We start from the raw sequence: 19,827 nt of genomic DNA, 5'->3' as shown, positions 1-19,827 counted from the left end.
GTCACAGACACTTCTCTTGGGCTCTCCTGTCTATCTTAACACAACAACATAAGAGTGGCCATATTGCATCAGACAAAAGGTACATCTAGCCCAGTATCCTGTCTTCCAACAATGGCCAATGCCAGGTGCCCTAGAAGGAATGAACAGAACAGGTGATCATTAGCTGATCCATCCTCTCTTGACGATTCCCAGCTTCTGGCAAACAGAGGCTAGGGACACCATCCCTGCCCATCCTGGCTAATAGCCATTGATGGATCTATCCTTCATGAACTTATCTAGTTCTTTTTTGGACCCTGTTGTAGTCTTGGCCTTCACAAAATCCTCTGGCAAGGAGTTCCACAGGTTGACTGTGCATTGTGTGAAGAAATACTTCCTTTTGTTTGTTTTAAACTTTCTGCCTATTAATTTCACTTGGTGACCCCTAGTTCTTGTGTTATGAGAAGGAGTAAATAACATTTCTTTATTTACTTTCTCCACACCAGTCATGATCTTCTAGACCTCTATCATATTGCACTCTTAGTTTTCCAAGCTGAAAAGTCCCAGTCTTATTAATCTCTCCTCATGTGGCAGCTGTTCCATACCCCTAATCATTTTTGTTGCCCTTTTGTGAACTTTTTCTAATTCCAATATATCTTTTCTGAGATGGGGCGACCACAAGTGCATGCAGCATTTGAGCTGTGAGCGTACTATGGATTTATAGAGAGGAAATATGATATTTTCTGTCTTATTATCTGTCCCTTTTTTAATGTTTCCTGACATTCTGTTTACTTTTCTGACTGCCACTGCACATTGTATGGATGTTTTCAGGAACTATCTACAGTGACTCCAAGATCTCTTTCTTGAGTGGTAACAGCTAATTTAGACCCCATTATTTTATATGTATAGTTGAGATTATTATATAATGATAGGAGATTAATGTCCATGTGCATTACTTTGCATATCACCATTGAATTTAATCTGTCCATTTGTTGCCAGTCACAATTTATGACATCCTTCTGTAGCTTTTTCTACAGACAATGCTGATAGTATAAATAGTCAGTTACACACCACACACACACAGAGAAATCAAAATTCAAGTTGCTTCTGTCCCAAGAGACCAGTACTTACTAGATTTCACCATAAAAACAACCACCTGCAGCTAGGGTGACCAGATGTCCCAATTTTAATGGGACAGTCTGATTTTAGGTTTTTTTTTTTATATAGGTTCTATGACAGACCCACACCAGTGGGCGTACAGAATTCTGGTAGTAGGCAAATTACTGGTCACTGGATGAGTAGTCTTCTGTTCCCTGAGTGACTAGCAGCAGGAGCTGCACTAGAGTAATCAGGAAACTGCTATAACCAATTAACACAGGCAGGATAGTTAAGACACCTGGAGTCAATTAAGAACTGCTAGAATCAATTAGTGACATGCTAGCTTAATCCAGGGGGCCAGTAAACCCAGGCTGGCCTTTACTGAGTGCTAAGCACGTAAACCCTATCCACACAGAACTTACCACTCGTCACACCAGGCACACACAGCGCTGCATCTCCCTGGCTGCAGACTGGTTGTACTCCTGCTCTGCCTTGGTTATAGGATGCAGCGCTGCTCCGCAGTGTGGCCACAAAGCGCTGTAATTGCCTCCAGGGTATAAGGTATCCCAGAATGCTGTTCCAACAAACCGGAAGAGTGGCTGAACTCCGGGCTCCCCGGAGCTGCTTATCTAAAAAACATACGCTCCTGTTTCTCCAGAAGAGGCAGGCAGGGAATTGCTTTGGATATGTTCACAGCTGTTTGCTTGTAGTAGAGAGCCACAAGGTGAGGGGGAGGGGGGAGTCCGTGTTGTGAGCTAGCTGCCTTATGTGGTCTGAAGGCTATTTAGGTAGTACATAATTTTGCATTTCGTGAATAATGAGAGGGTGGGGAAGGGGTTTGAAACTTTTAAAATGATTGAAGGTAGGGCTGTGTATCTTTCCAGTCCTTAGAACTTGCAAGCAGGGAGCTGACACAGTGTCAGCTCCAAAAAATCACTCTTCTCGTTCTCCCCACGCTCTCCTGTCACACTCCACCTCCACTCTCCCTTTTTGAATAAGCATGTTTGCAGCCACTTGAAGCTTGGATAGTTTTGTAGCGGGGGGGTCCTCCCCATCGCTCCTGAGACAGGAATAGGCTAGGAACCCCTGCAGTCTTGGGCAGAGGCCCGTGCTGCCTATTCCGCCCCAGGAAGTCAAGGGTGGGACAGGAAGTATAAAAACCCGCGTCCCAGCCCTCAGTTAGAGAGGCAGATTGTGGGTGCCCGAGCTCCTGCTGGCCCGGCTTTACCCTCGCCTCTGGTATCCGGAGGGTCCTGGCCTGACCTCCCCTGGGGCCAGCACCCAGAGCAGCGGGCTGCGCCTTTGGACGCCTCGCCCTGCGGAGGACTGGACCAGACCATCCCAAACCCCGGGACGATGAGGAGTGGACCGACTGCCCGAACTCCAGGACGCTGAGGATGGACCGGACCGCCTGGACCCAGTTACCCCAAGGACTGGACTGGATCCCCCGCTGCGAGCCGGCTGAGGAACCTATGATCTGGGAACCCTAGACGACGTCGGCAAAGGCAGGTACCCAGGAGGGGGAGGTTGTGAAGCCGCCCGGGGCGGCTGACTACAGTCAGGCTGCAGAGGCCCGAGCCGATGTCGTGTGCATCGGCCAGGATCCCCACGTGACCACACCGGTCTAGGTTGTGTTCATGTGTTTTGGGCCAGGATCCCCACTGACCGCCTTAGCGGCGACAGCCGCTACTAGGGCCCCGGGCTGGAACGCAGTGGAGTGGGAGGGCCTGCGTTCCCCCTGCCACCCCTTAAGGGTGGCAGACTCCCCCCTTCCTTTACTTAACTTGATCGCCTCCAGTTGTCTCTTGCTCTGCCCTGCCACGAAAGGGCCAGAGCCCCTAAACGGCTTGGTGCTCTGCCCTGCCACGAAAGGGCCAGAGCCCCGAAAACTGTTCGTTCGCCGCCCGGCCCTACCCCAAAGGGCCAGAGCCCCGAAAACTGTTCGTTCGCCGCCCGGCCCTACCCAAGGGCTCGGACTACCGACTTCATTCGCTCAGCCCCTGCGACCAGGAGCTGAGCCCCGGCCAAGGCCGTTACAGATAGCTGCCCACAATGCATCACTCCCAACAGTGCTGCAAATGTGTCCACACTGCAGTGTTTTCCCTACACAGCTGTACGAAGACAGCTGTAAGTGTAGCCATGGCCTGAGTTTAAAAAGGACCTCATTTCAGTTTGTGGTGTGCACGTGAGGAGCTGGGAGCAAGAAGACATGTTGCTGGAGGATTGAAGAGTGCAAGCATTATCAGGCACCAGGAGGAAGGTCCTGTGGTGAGGATAAAGGTGTTGGGAGGAGGCTATGGGGAAGTAGCCCAGGGAGTTGTAGCTGTCATGCAGCTGTACTAGGAGGCACTCTAGACAGCTGTAGTCCACAGGGTCCTGGGCTGGAACCCAGAGTAGAGGGTAGGCCTGGGATCCCACCAAACCTCCCAACTCCTGATCTGACACAGGAGGAATTGACCTGGACTGTGGCTTCTACCAGAGGGGAAGGTCTCTGGGCTGTTTCCCGACCCACAGGGTGAATCTGTGAGGTGAGAAAATCTGCCAATAAGTGCAGGACACACCAAGGTAGAGGAGGAACTTTGTCATAGTTCCTATTACCTCTCACCCACTGTACCTATTTTTCACATTTGCCATCTGGTCACTCTACCTGCAGCCAATCCTGTAATAATCTAACTAAAGGTTTATTAACTAGGAAAAAGAAATGAGTTGCTTACACATGAAAGGAAGCATACATAGACTGAACTCATTTGTGTATCATTCACAAAGTGACAGATCTGTAGTACTCTGTCAATTCACCTGCATCCGACGAAGTGGGTATTCACCCATGAAAGCTCATACTCCAATATCTCTGTTAGTCTATAAGGTGCCACAGCACTCTTTGCTGCTTTTACAGATCCAGACTAACATAGTTACCCGTGTGTCACGGAGTGTGGGGGAGTCTGGTCCTGCACCCCTCTTCCTGGGACCCACAGTGACTCTCAGCCAGCCAGTAAAACAGAAGGTTTGTTGGACAACAGGAATGCAGGTTACAGCAGAGTTTGTTGGCACAGTCAGGACCCCTCAACTGAGTCCTTCTGGGGGTTCAGGGTGCTTGGATCCCAACTTAGGATTCCCTGAATTCCCCCCACCCAGCCCAAAACTGAAACTGACTTAACTCCCCTACAGCTGGCCCCTTCCTTTGTCCACCTTTCCGGGCAAAGGTGTTGACCGTCCTCCCTGGCTCAGGTTACAGGCTGAGCACTTGTCCCTCACCTAAAGTAATCCCTGGCTCTCTCATCCCCCACACACAGTCCCTGCTCCATCACACCCTGTTAGCATTATTAATATAGATATTAGATGTGAAGTTGATAAGTATGTGGCTAGTGTTTAGACATTATGATATGCTTGTACAATGCTGTGTATACTGATCTCACTTATCACCTCTATAGCCCATGGTAGAAAGTTATATTGAGTGTTTTCATTGTAAACCTTCGTACTTGTGTAACTCAAACAGGAAAAAAAGCATTGATTAAGGTAAGTGCTTGTCCATGGCCCATTGGAGGCAAATGACGTATTGTGTAACATCAAAGGATAGAGACTTTTGTTGATTGCATTTCTAACTCCCTCCAGGAAGGAGAGACCTACACATGAACTCACCCCATCAGTTTGGACTCGAGTGGGGGGGATAAAAATCCCTGTCAAGGAGAAACTGAATCTCTTTCACATGGTCTGGACTCTGAGGAGCAAAGATCCCTAAACAAAAGCAAAGAGGTCCCCATGTTATTTGGCATGGGTTAGCCCTGAAAGACACTTTGAATTGGCAAGTATCAGACAGGTAAGCAAAACTGGTTTCCAGCTGTGTATTTGTAAGTGTTCAGTGAGGCCTGGGGCCTTGGCATGAGCTGGCATCTGCTCTGCGAGCATTGCAGGCTGGACCCTGATTTCCCCAAAAGTCTGAGGATGTTTGCTCCAGGGCCGGCTCCAGGCACCAGCTAAGGAAGTAGATGTTTGGGGCAGCCAATACAAAGGGGCAGCACTCTGTCCGCTATTGGGGAGGCACTTCCAGGAATTCAGCGGTGGGTCCCTCAGTCCCTCTCTTCCTCTTTGAGCTGCTGCCAAAATGCCGCCAAAGAGGAAAAGAGGGAGCGAAGGACCTGCTGCCGAAAAATGAAGCGGTGCAATTTTTTTTTTTTTTCCTGACACTTGGGGCGGCAGAAAACCTGGAGCCAGCCCTGGTTTGCTCCATGACCGATCTTGTGCTGAGATAAATCACCTACTATAATATCAACAAGAAGAGTTCGAAGGCAAGAGACAGAAGTTCCCTTGTTACATATTTACCAATGCTCTGTAATAAAGGCTGGTTCTGTTGGGCTACCCCATTCACATCACCATGCCTTATATGTTCTTCACCCATATTATACCATAATATGCATCCTAATAAGTTACCCCTCTCAGGACTGTTGTTTCAATCACCACAGGCCCTTTAGATCCTGCCTCTCATCTCCTCATGCTTCGCCCACGCAAATGTGCGTGGTCTGTCATATAGAGAGCATCACTTGAAATGTGGCAGACCCAACAGGGTTTTACAACATCCCTGAGAACTTGTCCTCATTTGGTGTTTGACCCTTTTGATGGATGTTCACAGCTTGTTGCTTCTGCCCATTCCCAAGGTGCCTTCCCTTTTCCTGTGCCCAGTGACCATGCTCACCAACTTGCCTGAGATTCCCTAAAGAGCAGCCAGAGGATAACTTTCAAAGGTTTCCCTGTCTGGCACCTGCCCAGCTCAGCAGCACTGACTGTGTGCGCAATAGCAATGCAAAACATCGATGGACAACCACAGTGACTTACTTCTTATTACTTAGCACTTCCTTAGTGCTCCCGCAGCACTGGCTGTAAACATGGCCTTGGCCTGGGCTTTGAATACATCAGATGTTTGAGTCACCCCTTGGGAGGCTGAAGCATCATCTCACGGGTTTCAGTGCAGGACTCTTCCATTCCTATATTGGCACTGGAGATGGTCTTTTCCTCAAAGCCTTGGAAACAAATGACTCCTGTGAATTTTTGTGGACTCCTCACTGGTGCTGAGGTAAATAGAACTTCCTCTTATACCAGAGTGCTGATCAGTTCCCCAGAGTGGTTACCAGCCTTCAGAGAGGGCTTCAACTCAGCAATTGTGGTGCCTCCCAGCACCCTACTGAGCATTTAATTACACTGTGGCACTATTGTGGTGGATTGCAGTAATCCCAGAAGCTCTCATGGTATCTTCTGAAGGGTCAGAGCACAGGATAAATTCAAACGTGTATAAATATCTGCCTAGAGGGTCCCACTTGATGGCACATTATCTGGGCAGGGTGGGGATGGAAGGGGAATAATGAGAGAGATGAAGAGCAGAAACATACAGATAATAAAGCATGCACCTTTAGGCTCAGAGGTTAAAGTAAGGGAGTGGTGGGCTTATAGCTTCCCCTCATTTAAAGCAGAGGGAGATCTCACCCTCTTCTCTGGCCAGAGTGTTGAAAGCTCCTCCCGATTTAATCGACTTTAACCATTGTTCAGACCTCACTACCTGGATACTGTGGGCCTGATTCTCCTTGGGCAGTCATTTATACCATATTGGGAGTAAGATGCACTCATTGCGCTGGTGTGAACACTGCAGAGTGCAGGGCAATGGAGAATCTGACCTTTTCTATCTCTAACTAGATAGGTCACTAACTGCATGGTGACCTGGTATCAGAGGTGGCCAAGCCACTCCATGGGGATCTAGCTAAATATGTAGTGACTATCCAGTTGTGCTGTCTTGTATAGTGGCCCCTAGAAAGGGCCATACTGTGATCCCCAGGGCACTCCAGTCTAGCTCTATGCAGAGGTGCCCATATAGCAGACAGAGAACCAGCAAAAGAAGCCACCGTGTGGCCTGACTTCAATGGGCTTTGAGGAGCAGGACTAGACTGTGGTCATTATGTGGTAACTGAACTTTGCAGCTAGCTAGTGGTACAAAGATTATAAGAGGCACCCAAAGGATTGTGGGCTAATGGTCTATCCCAGTGACAAATTATTACCTCCCATGCCACACTGGTTCTGCTCTTCTGGCTGGGACATGGGGGACTGGATCCAAAGCTTCACTTGCTCCTCTAGTGGTGGTAGCAGGTACACAGTACCCTTTCCCCCTGCCTGCCCACACACCTCTCTGCTGCTAGGCCAGGTAGTTCTCAGGCTTTCATCCAGAGGCAGGGATGCAAGTGGCACAAATGCCCAATGGTAATAATGCCCCCGGGCGGTAGAGCTGCAAGAGTCCAGCTTTGAGATGAGCTCTGAAATTCCCAAGTTGCTTTCTTTCTAAATAGACACCCTTTTCTTTTTATTATTAATTAAAATTTGTATCAAAGCCTTATTCCTCAGGAATCAGAAAGCTTTAGTAACCATTTTGACAACATTTTCCATGAAAAAGTCATGAAATTTTTCACAAACAAGAAAAGTACTGATAAAGTCAACCACTTTTCATAAAATTGGAGGAAAAAAAAAAAGAGAGTCTGGTGGCACCTTAAAGGCCAAAGGATTTATTTTGGCATATGCTTTCGTGGGTAAAAAACCCACTTCTTCAGATGCATGGAGTCATTAAACCAAAAATATCGCCTTTGAAATAATTCAGCCATATTCACAAGGATGCCTGTAGGTACTGTTTGAGGGGCCTCCACCTCCAAGAGCAGGGACTGCTCTTATTTGAGGTAATGACCTGCATCCTGCTGGGCTTTTAGTAGCAGACTCATAACCGCTTCCTGTGCTTTAGCCACTAGAAGGGGACAAAGATCCACACTGTATTATGGTGGATATCACAGAGACGCAGTCCAGGCACAATCTAGTTCTTAGGTATGGTCCTTATTTACTATTAGTTCAGTAGCTTAGCCAATTGGCCAGCTCAGCCTATAGTTTAGGAGTGTTCTTGGATTCCTCACTGATGCTAAGCTCTTACATAGCAGCAGCCACGAGCAACCTTTTCTATCATCTCTGGTTGACTCATCCCAGCATCTCATCCCAGCAGGTGCCTGGCTTAGTTATTCACTGCTTTGTCACCTCTCAGTGGAACTATAGAAATGTGACATAGCTGGGCATGAAGGCATCATCCCTTAGGAAACTTTAACTAGCACAGACTGCTGCAGCACATCTCCTCAGCAATACAGACAACCACAGGCACATCAAAACAGGCCTCTGCTCTCTGCACTGGCTTCCCATGGACTAGAGAGTCTAGTTCAAAAGTCTTAGTCCATATCTTCGAGGAACTCCTTGCTCTGGACTTGGGGTATTTAAAACAGCCTAAAGCAGTGGGATAGGTTCCATGGTCAAGAACTGCCCTCATCAGGCCCAGTGGAACTATCCACTTGAGGGTGTGGGCCAAGGCTATGGAACAAACTCTCAGGCCTGGTCTACACTACACGTTTAAATTGATTTAAAGAGCGTTAAATCGATTTAACGCTGTACCCATCCACACTACAACGCCCTTTATATCGATATAAAGGGCTCTTTAAATCGATTTCTGTACTCCACCCCGACGAGAGGAGTAGCGCTAAATTCGATTATTACATATCGGATTATGCTTAGTGTGGACGGAAATCGACGTTATTGGCCTCCGGCGGTATCCCACAGTGCACCACTGACCGCTCTGGACAGCAATCTGAACTCGGATGCAGCGGGCAGGTAAACAGGAAAAGCCCCGAAACTTTTGAATTACATTTCCTGTTTGCCCAGCGTGGAGCTCTGATCAGCATGGGTGGCAATGCAGTCTCAAATCCAAAAAGAGCTCCAGCATGGACCGTACGGGAGATACTAGATCTGATCGCTGTATGGGGAGACAAATCTGTTGTATCAGAGCTCCGTTACAGAACACACGAAATGCCAAAGCGTTTGAAAAAAAAATCTCCAGGATACACAGCGCTGCGTGACAAGCGTAACGGGAAGCCAGAGACTCAAATGGACGCTCATGGATGGAGGGGGTACTGAGGACTCCAGCTATCCATAGTCCACAGCAGTCTCTGAAAAGTATTTGCATTCTTGGCTGAGCTCCCAATGTCTGTAGGTTCAAACACAGTGTCTGGCGTGGTTCAGGAACAGCTCCTCAGTTTCTTTCCCCCCCCACCACCGTGAAAGAAAAGGGAAAGAATCATTTCTTGACTACTTTCAATGTCACCCTATGTGTACTGAATGCTGCTGGTAGACGCGATGCTGCAGCAGTGAAGAGCAGTATCTGCTCCTCTCCCCTCTCCCCGGTGGTAGATGGTGCAATAGGACTTAGTAACCGTCCTCATGAATATCTAACATGTTGACATCAAGGCCAACATTGCTGGTTACTCCCAGTAGATAGGAACAGAACTGGCTAATAACCAGCTTCATCATAGCAACTGGGGCTCAGCCCCTCCCTTTCCTGTGTAAAGAAAAGATTCTGTACTGCCTGGACTGTCATAGCAGTAGCATGCTGGGCTCCTCTCCCTCCACACTGCTTAATGTCCTGCCTGGACTATCATCGCCCCGGGAGGCTGCCTCCCCCTCATTTTACGTCACTAAACACTCAGTGTTTCTTATTCCTGCATTCTTTATTACTTCATGACACAAATGGGCAGAGACACTGCCACGGTATCCCAGGAAGGTTGGGGGAGAGGGAAGCAACGGGTGGGGTTGTTGCAGGGGCACCCCTGTGAATACTGACACGGAGCAGCTGTGCTCTGATACACTGGTCCTCTAATACACTTGCTCTTATTCTAGGCAGGACTGACTCTATTTTTAGAAACCACAAGGGAGGGATTGACTCAGTCCCAAGTGAGTCAATCCCAATTTTGCTTTTGCGTTGAGCTCCAGCCGATTTCAGCCAGGGGCACTCATGATAGCAGCGGACAGTACAGAGGGGAGAGATAACCGTCATCTCATTGCCAGTTTTCTCCGGCAGTAGATGGTACAGAACGACCGGTAACCATCTCTGCTATCATTGCAAAAGCAAGTGAATGCTGCTGTGTAGCGCTGGAGTATCTCCTCTCTGTCTGCGCATCGGCAGTCACAGTACAATACAGTGCCTGGGAAAAAAAAAAAAGCTGAACGGGCTCCATGGTTGCCGTGCTATGGCGTCTGCCAGGGCAATCCACGGGGAACACCGGCGCGAAAGGATTGTCAGCTGATGTTTCCCAGAGGAAGGAATGACTGACGACATTTACCAGAACCACCCGCGACAATAATGATTCAACCCAGAATTCCAAAGGGCGGGGTAGACTGCGGGAACTATGGATAGCTAGGAAGAGCTACCCACAATGCAACGCTTCAGAAATCAACGTTAGCCTCGGACCATGGACACACAACGCCGAACTACTGTGCCTAGTGTGGCCGCATGAAATCAAATTTATAATATCAGTTTTATAAAACCGATTTTAGCTAATTCGATATTATCCCGTAGTGTAGACGTGGCCTCAGTTAGGAACAAAGCACACCTTCCTCTCCATGTGCCTGGCACACTTCTCCAACCTGCCTTCGCTTCACTAGTAGAAACACAGGACAGTACAGCCATTAAAACACCACCCCCCCACCCCCCACAACTCAAAACACAGCCCTACCAAAACAAAACACTCACTGCACACACAATTCTCCCTCTGGAAAGAGGATGAGGAGACTGAATCACACCTGACAGATGTTAGTCACATTACTTAATGCGCTACTGGCTGGAGCTCAGATATTAGAGTATGGTTTAAGAGACTTGATAGAATAACTTATTTTCCCAATAAGTGCAGCTGAATGTGACAATATTTTCCCTTGAGAGCCCACTTACTCATATAGCTATTTAGAGCTATTTCTGCTCATTTCTCTTCTCTCTCCCTCCCTTCCCACATCCTCTTTTCTTGGTTTATCTCTCTTACCTGCCTGTCTCTCTCCTGTTCTTCCTCCATTTCTTGCCCTGCAGCAACTTCCAAATTCCACCATGTCAGCTTCACTCCCACCCACTCAGCTGCCCCAGCTGCTGAAATGATTGCCAGTAATGTAGTTAAAGCTGACAATTACTAACCCAATTACATTCATGGGGGGTGATGAGTGTTCACACCTCTCAGAGCTATTGTTTCAGGCTGTCTGCAGACTCTGGCAAATATCACTGTCATTTATGCTTGGGTCAGATACAGAAGCTTTTCTTTGCAATAAAGAGGGCAAGAAGTTTACTTATTAGATGAGAGAAAGAACAGATTCTGCAGAATCTGAATGTGTCATGCAGGCCACATAAGTACATTAAACAGGTCAGATCTTCCAGGGATTTGACACCAATTATTTCTTGTATTTGTTTTTATTTATGATTAAGTTTATCACAAGGGTTTTTTTTTGTTTGTTTTGTTGTTGTTGTTTTTTAAATGTCTCATGGAGCCATTTATGGGGCTGAAATAGCATGAGATCTGGTCTTCTCTCAGCTTTTCAGCTGAGGTAACCCATGATCAGATATCATGTTATTTCATGTGGTAAAACAATCCAATGAAAAACAAACTCAAATCATCCACATTTGGTTTTGTAGGAGTTCCCACTGCATCTGCCACTTATTAAACTGAAAAGATCCTCTGCCCAGCAACACTTGTAGCAAACTCAACCACTCAAGCCTCTCTGGAACATGAACCCAAACAATCAGACCCTCATCGAGCTCGTTTCAAAATCAGGATGAAAACTGATGGGATACTTTTTGAATTTCACCCTCATCGCCAAGAAAGACACAGACAAATGAGTCAAGACCATTCAGTATTATAATCTGACTTTCTGCGTCCATTCCTCCTCTCATCACAGGATATTTCTTCCATACATTTCTCTCTATACTGGAGCTTGCTGTTTCCTGAGAGGGATAGCTCAGGGGTTTGAGCATTGGCCTCCTAAACCCAAGGTTACAAGTTCAATGCTTGAAGGGGGGCATTTAAAAATCTGGGGCAAAAATCTGTCTGAGGAGTAGTCCTGCTTTGAGCAGGGAATTAGACTAGATGACCTCCTGAGGTCCCTTCCAACTCTGATATTCTGTGGGTTTGCCAAGGGGACACACTTCACAGGCACTCCTGAGGGAGCTTGTATTTGTGCTGGTTTCTCTGAAAATTCATTAAGCCAGCTGAAGTGAGGATTTTAAAAACCAATGTTCTTCACCCGTCATGATGGCCCCTGTGGCTGACAGACATACCAGAAGCCAAAGGAGCCACAGATACAGCAAACCTTATGCTGTGATCTTATCAGGTCTCTCACACTAACCAGGCTTGGGCCTGATCAGGGCTGGGTTGGGAAACTTCCAAGACAGCCCAGATGCTGCAGAGGATGGGATGGTTACTTCCGCAGGTGTGCTATTCCCTCCAGTCAGTTCTCGGGAGCACTCTCTATCCAGATATTTATATGGCCCTCGTTGCCATAATAACTAAGCACCTCAGGACCATGAAGGGATTTATCCTGGTTAGTGTGAGAGACCTATGAAGTGGGGTTGTATTAACCCCATCGGGCAGATGGGGAACTGAGGCACAGGGCAGATGAAGTGACTTTCCCAAGGTCACACAGGGAGTCTGTGACTGAACTGGGAAGTGAATCCAGATCTCTTGAGTCCCCATCCACTAGACCAGGAGTCCCCAACGTGCTGCCCGTGGGTACTATGGCACCCGCCAGGGCGTCTAAGTGTGCCTGCATACTGGCTGGCAGAAGAGCATCCGCCAAAATGCCGCTGACAAGCAGTGTCATCCAGAGGCGTCACTGCCAAAAATGCAGATTTTCAGTGGCATTTCGGCGGCAATGCCTATTGATGTTATTGCTTGTCAGCGGCATTTCAGTGAATGCTCATCTGCCATCACGGTCCTCCATGGCTCATTGTCTGGCACTCGCCAGATGAAAAAGGTTGGGGACCACTGCGCTAGACCATCCTTCCTCACCCACTGCTGCTAAAGGAGTTGTTTTTCACATGAAACACACCACTGAAGTCCCCTGACCACTCTGAGCTCCGAGTCCAGAGGTGTTAATTCTGCCCCAGTGGAACATTTATATCCTGTCTCCTTGGCATTCCTCATCTTTTCTGTCGGGTCCAGGCCTTTGATCTCCTCTCCCTTCCCAGGGATGCAGCCCCTAGGTTTCTTCAAAAGGCGTGATGCCATAAACAGCATAGCACCCTGGCAACTACAGCCCTCCCTCTGGCTACCAGACATCCTCTTAATACACATACCTTCTGCCTGACTCCCACTGGCCTGCTTTACAAGCACACTGTAAACCAGCTATGTGCTGTTAAGGACCTGACCGTGAAGGCTCCTTCCTGGCCACCAAAGGAGACACCACGGCAGGGCCCTTGGTACAAGGAGAAAGAGGAAAGCCAGCAGAACCTAGAACACAGTTTAGTGAAGAGTCCACTGGCATCTTAAAGACTAACAGATTTATTTGAGCATAAGCTTTCATAGGTAAAAAAAACCTACTTCTTCAGTTGCATCAGAAGAAGTGGGTTTTTTTACCCATGAAAGCTTGTGCTCAAATAAATCTGTTAGTCTTTAAGGTTCCACAGGACTCCTCATTGTTGTTTGTGGATACAGACTAACATGGCTACCTCTCTGATACTTAGAACACAGGTGCCACTCTTCCTCCCAAATGCCAATTAGGGCTATCAGAGCAATTTGTGACATTTTATGCAAATAAATGTAGTGAGCTCACTTGCACGTTTTGCAACAAGTTTGCATATAACCATAAACAATCTATCTAAGGTACTTCAGTGGCCCCTCCGTCCATCACCTGAGCATCTCACCATCTTCAATGGCTGTTATCCCCATTTTACAGATGGGGGAAACTAAGACACAGGGCCACTAAGCGACCTACCCAAGATTGCACAGGGAGTCAGTGGCAGTGCAGGGAGTTGAACCCATATCTCTGGCTAGCGCCCTAACATCTGGACCATTCTTCCTCAGCCAGATTTAAAAATGCAGGTTTAAAAAATAGTGCTTATACTCAGACCTAGTGAAAGGCAGGGACCAGAGAGCCCTCGTCAATGAAGCTTTCAATTTATCTACAGGGCAGCAGCAGGAGAAGCCTCACAGACATGCTGCCCTGCCAGCAGGCACCTAGTGCTCCTCCTCTCTAGCATGCCCTGCCAACAGCCACCGGCTCTGCGGCAATCAGCTTCTTCTTCTTACTCAGCCTTCCAGCCAGGTCTCACACAGTCCCATCTCTTCTGGGAAAACAAAAAGTCCAACAGGTAAGAGTCCATCATCCTTACAGGAGGATCTTCAGCCCCACCTTTGGGCCCCAGGGTCCTTCCACCTTTCTCTCAGGCTTTAAAGTGTCTTTATCCTCATACTGTCGGGGGTGCCTGGCCACTTTCCTGATGGCTGGCAGGGGATCCCAGGGCAGGCCCTCTCACTATGCTGGGTTCCAGTCCAGGGACCCAATAACCAACAGCCAAGGTCTGCTCTGTCAGACTCCTTGAAGCTGGCTCCATGGACTCCTTCCTACTGCAGCCTGTCAGCAGGCCTCTCTCACGGCCACTCTGTGGTCACCCTTCTCTCTCGGCTCCCTCCACCCTACCATCATCCAGTAAATCCCCAATTTAACCTGACTTCTAGCCTCCTCTGGTTTCACCATTAGTCCCTCATAGATTTCCCTTGCTCTGTTCCTCTGAACAGCTCCAAGAGTCCCAGGACTGTCCCCCTGGACGTCCAGATCCTGCCGGTGGCTGCGGTCCTGGTCCACCGCAACCCTCACATCCAGGCTCCTGACAGCGTTTCACTCCCCAGGTCCCTCCACCTGCAAGTCCTACCCCTGCCACACCCCTCCAGGGTCCTCCTGTTCTTGAGCTCCGTCTTTTCCTGGCTGAGCTAATTCTTCCCCTTTACCTCTGAGCCCCACATGAGGCCTCAACGCAGCAGGGTATCCCAGCTCTAGACAGCACCATCACAACCTGCTCTGCACCAGCTCCTGCTGCTCCTTTGTGTTCCTCCACAGCCAAGAGACTGGCTGATGAACTCTCCCTTCTTTCCTGTACCACCCTCTTCTGCTCCAGGCTTTGCACCTTTATAGCACCACTCAGCTCCTCCCCAGCTGGGCTTCCTCTTTAATTAGGCCTCCCCCGTCCCTCACCTTCGGATGCAACTAAGTGGGTGAATTGGCCTTTCAGGTCCCCATTAACCCATGCAGAGCCAGGATGAGGTTGGTATAGACCCCATCACAATGATACTTGGCAGATCTGGATGCCACCAGACAGAAATGCTCCCATGACATGATACTAACCGCAGCCCCGTTAACAGCATTGTCCCCCAGAACAGCAGCCAGCCCTGCACAACAACCACTGCACTCAGTCACCATTGACATTGCTGTGTCATTACACAGTGATATTGCAGTAGTGTCAAGAGGCTTGGGGTCTGGGCCCAAAGAGCTTATGCCAGGCAATTGGGGCCACTGCCAGTCTCTTACCTACTATCCTGAGTGCTCGACCCTTATTGCTTCCCCATAGGCCTAGGACTCTGTCAATCTCACTCTTCCCCCCTCAATCCTGACCTGCCTTCTTTGGAAGTTACTTGGACAAATGCTCCCACTTCCACTGACTTCGGCATTGGAGGGAGGGAGGGAGGGACCATGACACTGCTGCTGCTGGACTGTGCAGCTGGGGCTCAGGATGGGAGCAGTCCTGGAGCCTAGCTACACATGCTGAATGGCATGCTTAGCCACTTTCTAGCTCAAGCTGCTCCTGCTTACCCAACTGTCCGGACCTCCAGGCAATGGTGGCTGTAATGACAGCAGAAAAGCACCTGCAGGCAGAGGAGGGTGGTGTAACAGCCAACCAGCCTCACCATGAGTAACTGACAGCAGCCAGGTCAGCCAGTTTACATGATTTACTCCTATTAGAGGTCACAGTGCCGAGGCCAGGTGCAATGTGAGCTAGTTACATGCAAACGAGGGTGGCTGATTGATTCAGGAGAGGACAGTATTAGCTTTTTCTGAAATACCACTGCAGCAAATCAGAGCAAGTCTGCCAATCTCTCCTTCCCAGTTGGCTTGGTGAGGATCAGAGATTTCCCTGGAGTGGCTGCATCAGAGCCTGATCCAAAGCTCAGCAAAGTCAATGGAAATACTCCGGTTGATCAGCCTGGATGGGCTTGGATCAGAACTTTAATTTGTGGCTATAATAGAAAGGTTCCCTGCTATCCCTGGAGCAGCTGCCCTCAGTTTAACCCAACATGGGGGGAGTGGTAATGGCCTCCTCCATGAGTGAATCTTCTCCCATGTCAATAGGGCTCCACTGTCAAATTACACCTCCCAGGCATCAACAACAATTAATTGGGACCTGTGATGGAGCCATGCTCTGTCCCCATCCTCTGATGCCCCCAAAACTGCTCAGACTCACTTCCTTTTTGGGTTCAGGCTGCATGTGATTCTATCCCCATCCACCAACACCACTGTAGTGCAACACCACAGTTTTAACCTCTACTCCATTCAGCCCTTCTTTGCTAGGACCCTAGGCGGTCTCCTTCTCTCTAAGGAGCTCCTTCATTGCAGGCTCAGCTAGCCTTGTCCTCATCCCCTGTCACAAGTTAGTCCTGAGTTTTTATCAGGTTGGTTAGCTGAGGGCTAATTAGTTCCTTATCTCCCCAGCCTTTCCTTCTGGTTAGTTAATTATTCCATCACCTGTGACTGGGGGAACTAATTGAGGCCACAGTGATCAGAGCGCTGACCCCCCCTGTCAGATCTCAGCACTCTGTCACGAGACTCTTGGTAGAATCCCGGACTGGAATAGCGGGGGTGTTGGGCAAGACTGAGGTTGGGATGTTGATGGACCTGTGAGTATGAAGTGGGAATAAAGCCTGGGATAGTAGCCAATGGGGGAGGCTACTAGGTGGGGTTGAGGGACATCATCTAAGCCATGTTCTGGGTCAGGACTCGGGGGCATCAATAACTCAGGACTGAGGTTTCTTTGCCAGGATGACGTAGCTGAAATGTGCATTTAGCCTGTTTACACTACACCTGGCTCACACTAGTGATATCAATTAGTGAACAATTAAATCTCTTGGTCGACTTTAGCCCAAGCTGAAGTAAGCCATTTAAAAAAAATTCTTCGCATGTGAAATGCCTGCCAAATCTGAGGCTTCTAGTTTTCATTCCCAGAACTGAAAAATATCATCTGTGCTGGTTTTGAATTGTGTGTGCATAAATCATCCCCTGAGGGTAGAACCTTCTGTGCCAGGTTTCAGCCTGAGTGACTTTTTATAGCTGAGTTATAAACTTTTAAAGGCCAGACTTAATCATAGCAATACTGAGACAACCGTTACAGTAGTGGCTTAAGGGGCATGGCTCTGATATATCTATGTGACATCGCCAAGTACACTTAGCACAGACAGCAGCTGAGTGTCTCATCTGCAGTGAGATTCCCCAGTCTGGAAGAGAGTGAGGTCTAGTGTTTAAGTGGGGCCCAAGACTCAGGACTCTTGGATTCTAGGCTTGCCTCTCCTAGTTTGTTACCCTGTAACCTTGAGAAAGTCACTTACCTGCTGTGGGACAAACCCTTCCCTGTATTACACAGGTGTAAACCAAATAATTCTACCAAACTCTGGATTTACAAGGCTGCAACTAAGGCTATGGCTACACTGGTGCTTTACAGCGCTGCAACTTTTGCACTCAGGGGTGTGAAGAAAATACCCCTGAGCGCTGCAAGATACAGCGCTGTAAAGCCTCAGTGTAAACAGTGCTGCAGCGCTGGGAGCGCGGCTCCCAGTGCTGCAAACTACACCCGTAGAGGATGTGGAGTACGTGCAGCGCTGGGAGAGCTCTCTCCCAGTGCTGGTGCTGCGACCACACTTGCTCTTCAAAGCGCTGCCACAGCAGCGCTTTGAAGTTTCAAGTGTAGCCATACCCTAAGAGCAGAATTTGACTCTCTGTATTAAATGAGGATGAGAATATCTACTTTCTTCTAAAGGAGGTTGCAAGAGTTGTTTGTGAAATGCTTTGGGGTCTCAGCTGGATGGTGTTCTGTAAACCCAGGAAATGCAAATCCAAATTCCGTATTTAATGCTGCTTGACATAATATTGGAATCACAGAATCATCCGAAACTGGGGTGTCAAAAGGCCTATTGAGTCATTCCTCCTGTGAGGAAGTTTGTTCCCTACAATATACTCTGCAAAGCTCTGAGCCACCTAGTTCTGAAAAACTGCAAGATAGCAGGGCTTCAACCACGTATCCTGGAGCAGACTTCCCATTCCAATAACTTTGATGGTTAAGCAGAATCAGCATTTGATCAATATGATAACAGAATCTTTCATGGAGAAACTGCCATGAATGAAAATAATACAGAACTCTTCTTGGTGTAGTTTTTCTAAATTTATTTGTTTATTAAACAAACAGAAACTACAACATGCATCAGATACTTTTCTTTATTGTACAACAAAACTATGGTGTCATTTGTAATTGCAGCGTTTCCAGCAACATCAGGCAGACTTTTTGATGTTATCCAGTTTTGCACAGTCACTAGAGTGTCGCATCATGAATTATTAAATCAGTGCTTCGTGGTAATACATAATTTCTTATCAATTATTCATGCTAATGTGCGTGTAGTTTACTTAATTGTGTTATTGACGATCAAAAGTAATTTCCTGAAAATCCTCAAGGACAGAAAATTTAATCAGCGTAACTACTTTTCAGAGGCAATGCTGTTAAGTATTCTTAATTTGCTCAACAATTCACTTATTTATGTACCTTTCTGGACGAAATACGAGTTTAATCAAACAATTAGATTGAAGAGTTAGTGTACAGAGGGGCTGGAGTGTAACTGAATGAAAAGTAATTATGTTGAAATGAAGTTGGGTTTGCCCATTTTAGACAGATCTTTTCTTTTCTTTTCTTTTTTTTTGTGCTCCAGAAATCTAAAACAAAAACTATGACTGGAAAGATCACTAAGAAAACAGTGATTTCCCCTGTCCCTTAGGACATAAGCTCTTTTTTCCTTTGGTGGTAGGAAGGAGTTGATTTGTTGCTGTTGTTTAAAAGAATAATAATAGCTTGTATTGAGACATAATTTTATAGTTAGTGAGATCTTCATTACTTACCGTTCAGCAGCATTGGAACAATAATGATCACAAGCTATTGCACATTCCCCCTTTGATAGGACATGGTTTCAGCATCAGTGCAGGAGAAAAAGTTCAAGAAGGGCCAAATTCAAAAATGAATCCCATTCTACCAGTGTCAGACCCACTGGAATTTTCCTTGTGACCAGACTAACGCCAGAATAAAAACTGTACCCTGGATCAGCCTGTGTCAACAGGAGCAGGATTGCGCCTGCATTTGCCCTTCACTCATGGCCCATTCCTGATAGATGCTGAGGGATCTCAACCCCCTCAAAGTCAATGGGAGTTGAGGGCATTTAGGATTGCAAGACTGAGCCTTCAGAGACCAGGTCTGCATGTTCATTCCCCCTCTCCGCTTTCTAATGAGCGATGGTTTAGGGCTAACCAAATCTTGCCAACACTGTAAGCCAACAGAGAGTCCCTTTGCATCCCAAAGGGGTCATGAGGTTCTGTGAAACTCCTGGACTGAAATCCTACAGGCAGGAGCAGGAATTTTGCTGTCAAAAGCAGTCAGCATGGTTCTATTCCAGGCATGGCTTACCAGAGCAGAGCTCCATAAGAGTCAAGTCCTGCAAAGTGCTGAACACTACCCCGTCTAACTAAGGAGGCTCTCAACACACCATCACACAGGATGAGATCCAAAGTGATAGCACAGTGCCTGTGTGGATAATGCAGCACTGCAAACAGTGATTGGCTGAGATCATGGGTCAAATTCAG

This window comes from Chelonoidis abingdonii, chromosome 16 (genome assembly GCF_003597395.2).
Source record: "Chelonoidis abingdonii isolate Lonesome George chromosome 16, CheloAbing_2.0, whole genome shotgun sequence".
In the NCBI taxonomy this organism is placed as follows: Eukaryota; Metazoa; Chordata; order Testudines; family Testudinidae; genus Chelonoidis; species Chelonoidis abingdonii.
This window is presented reverse-complemented; position numbering follows the sequence as displayed.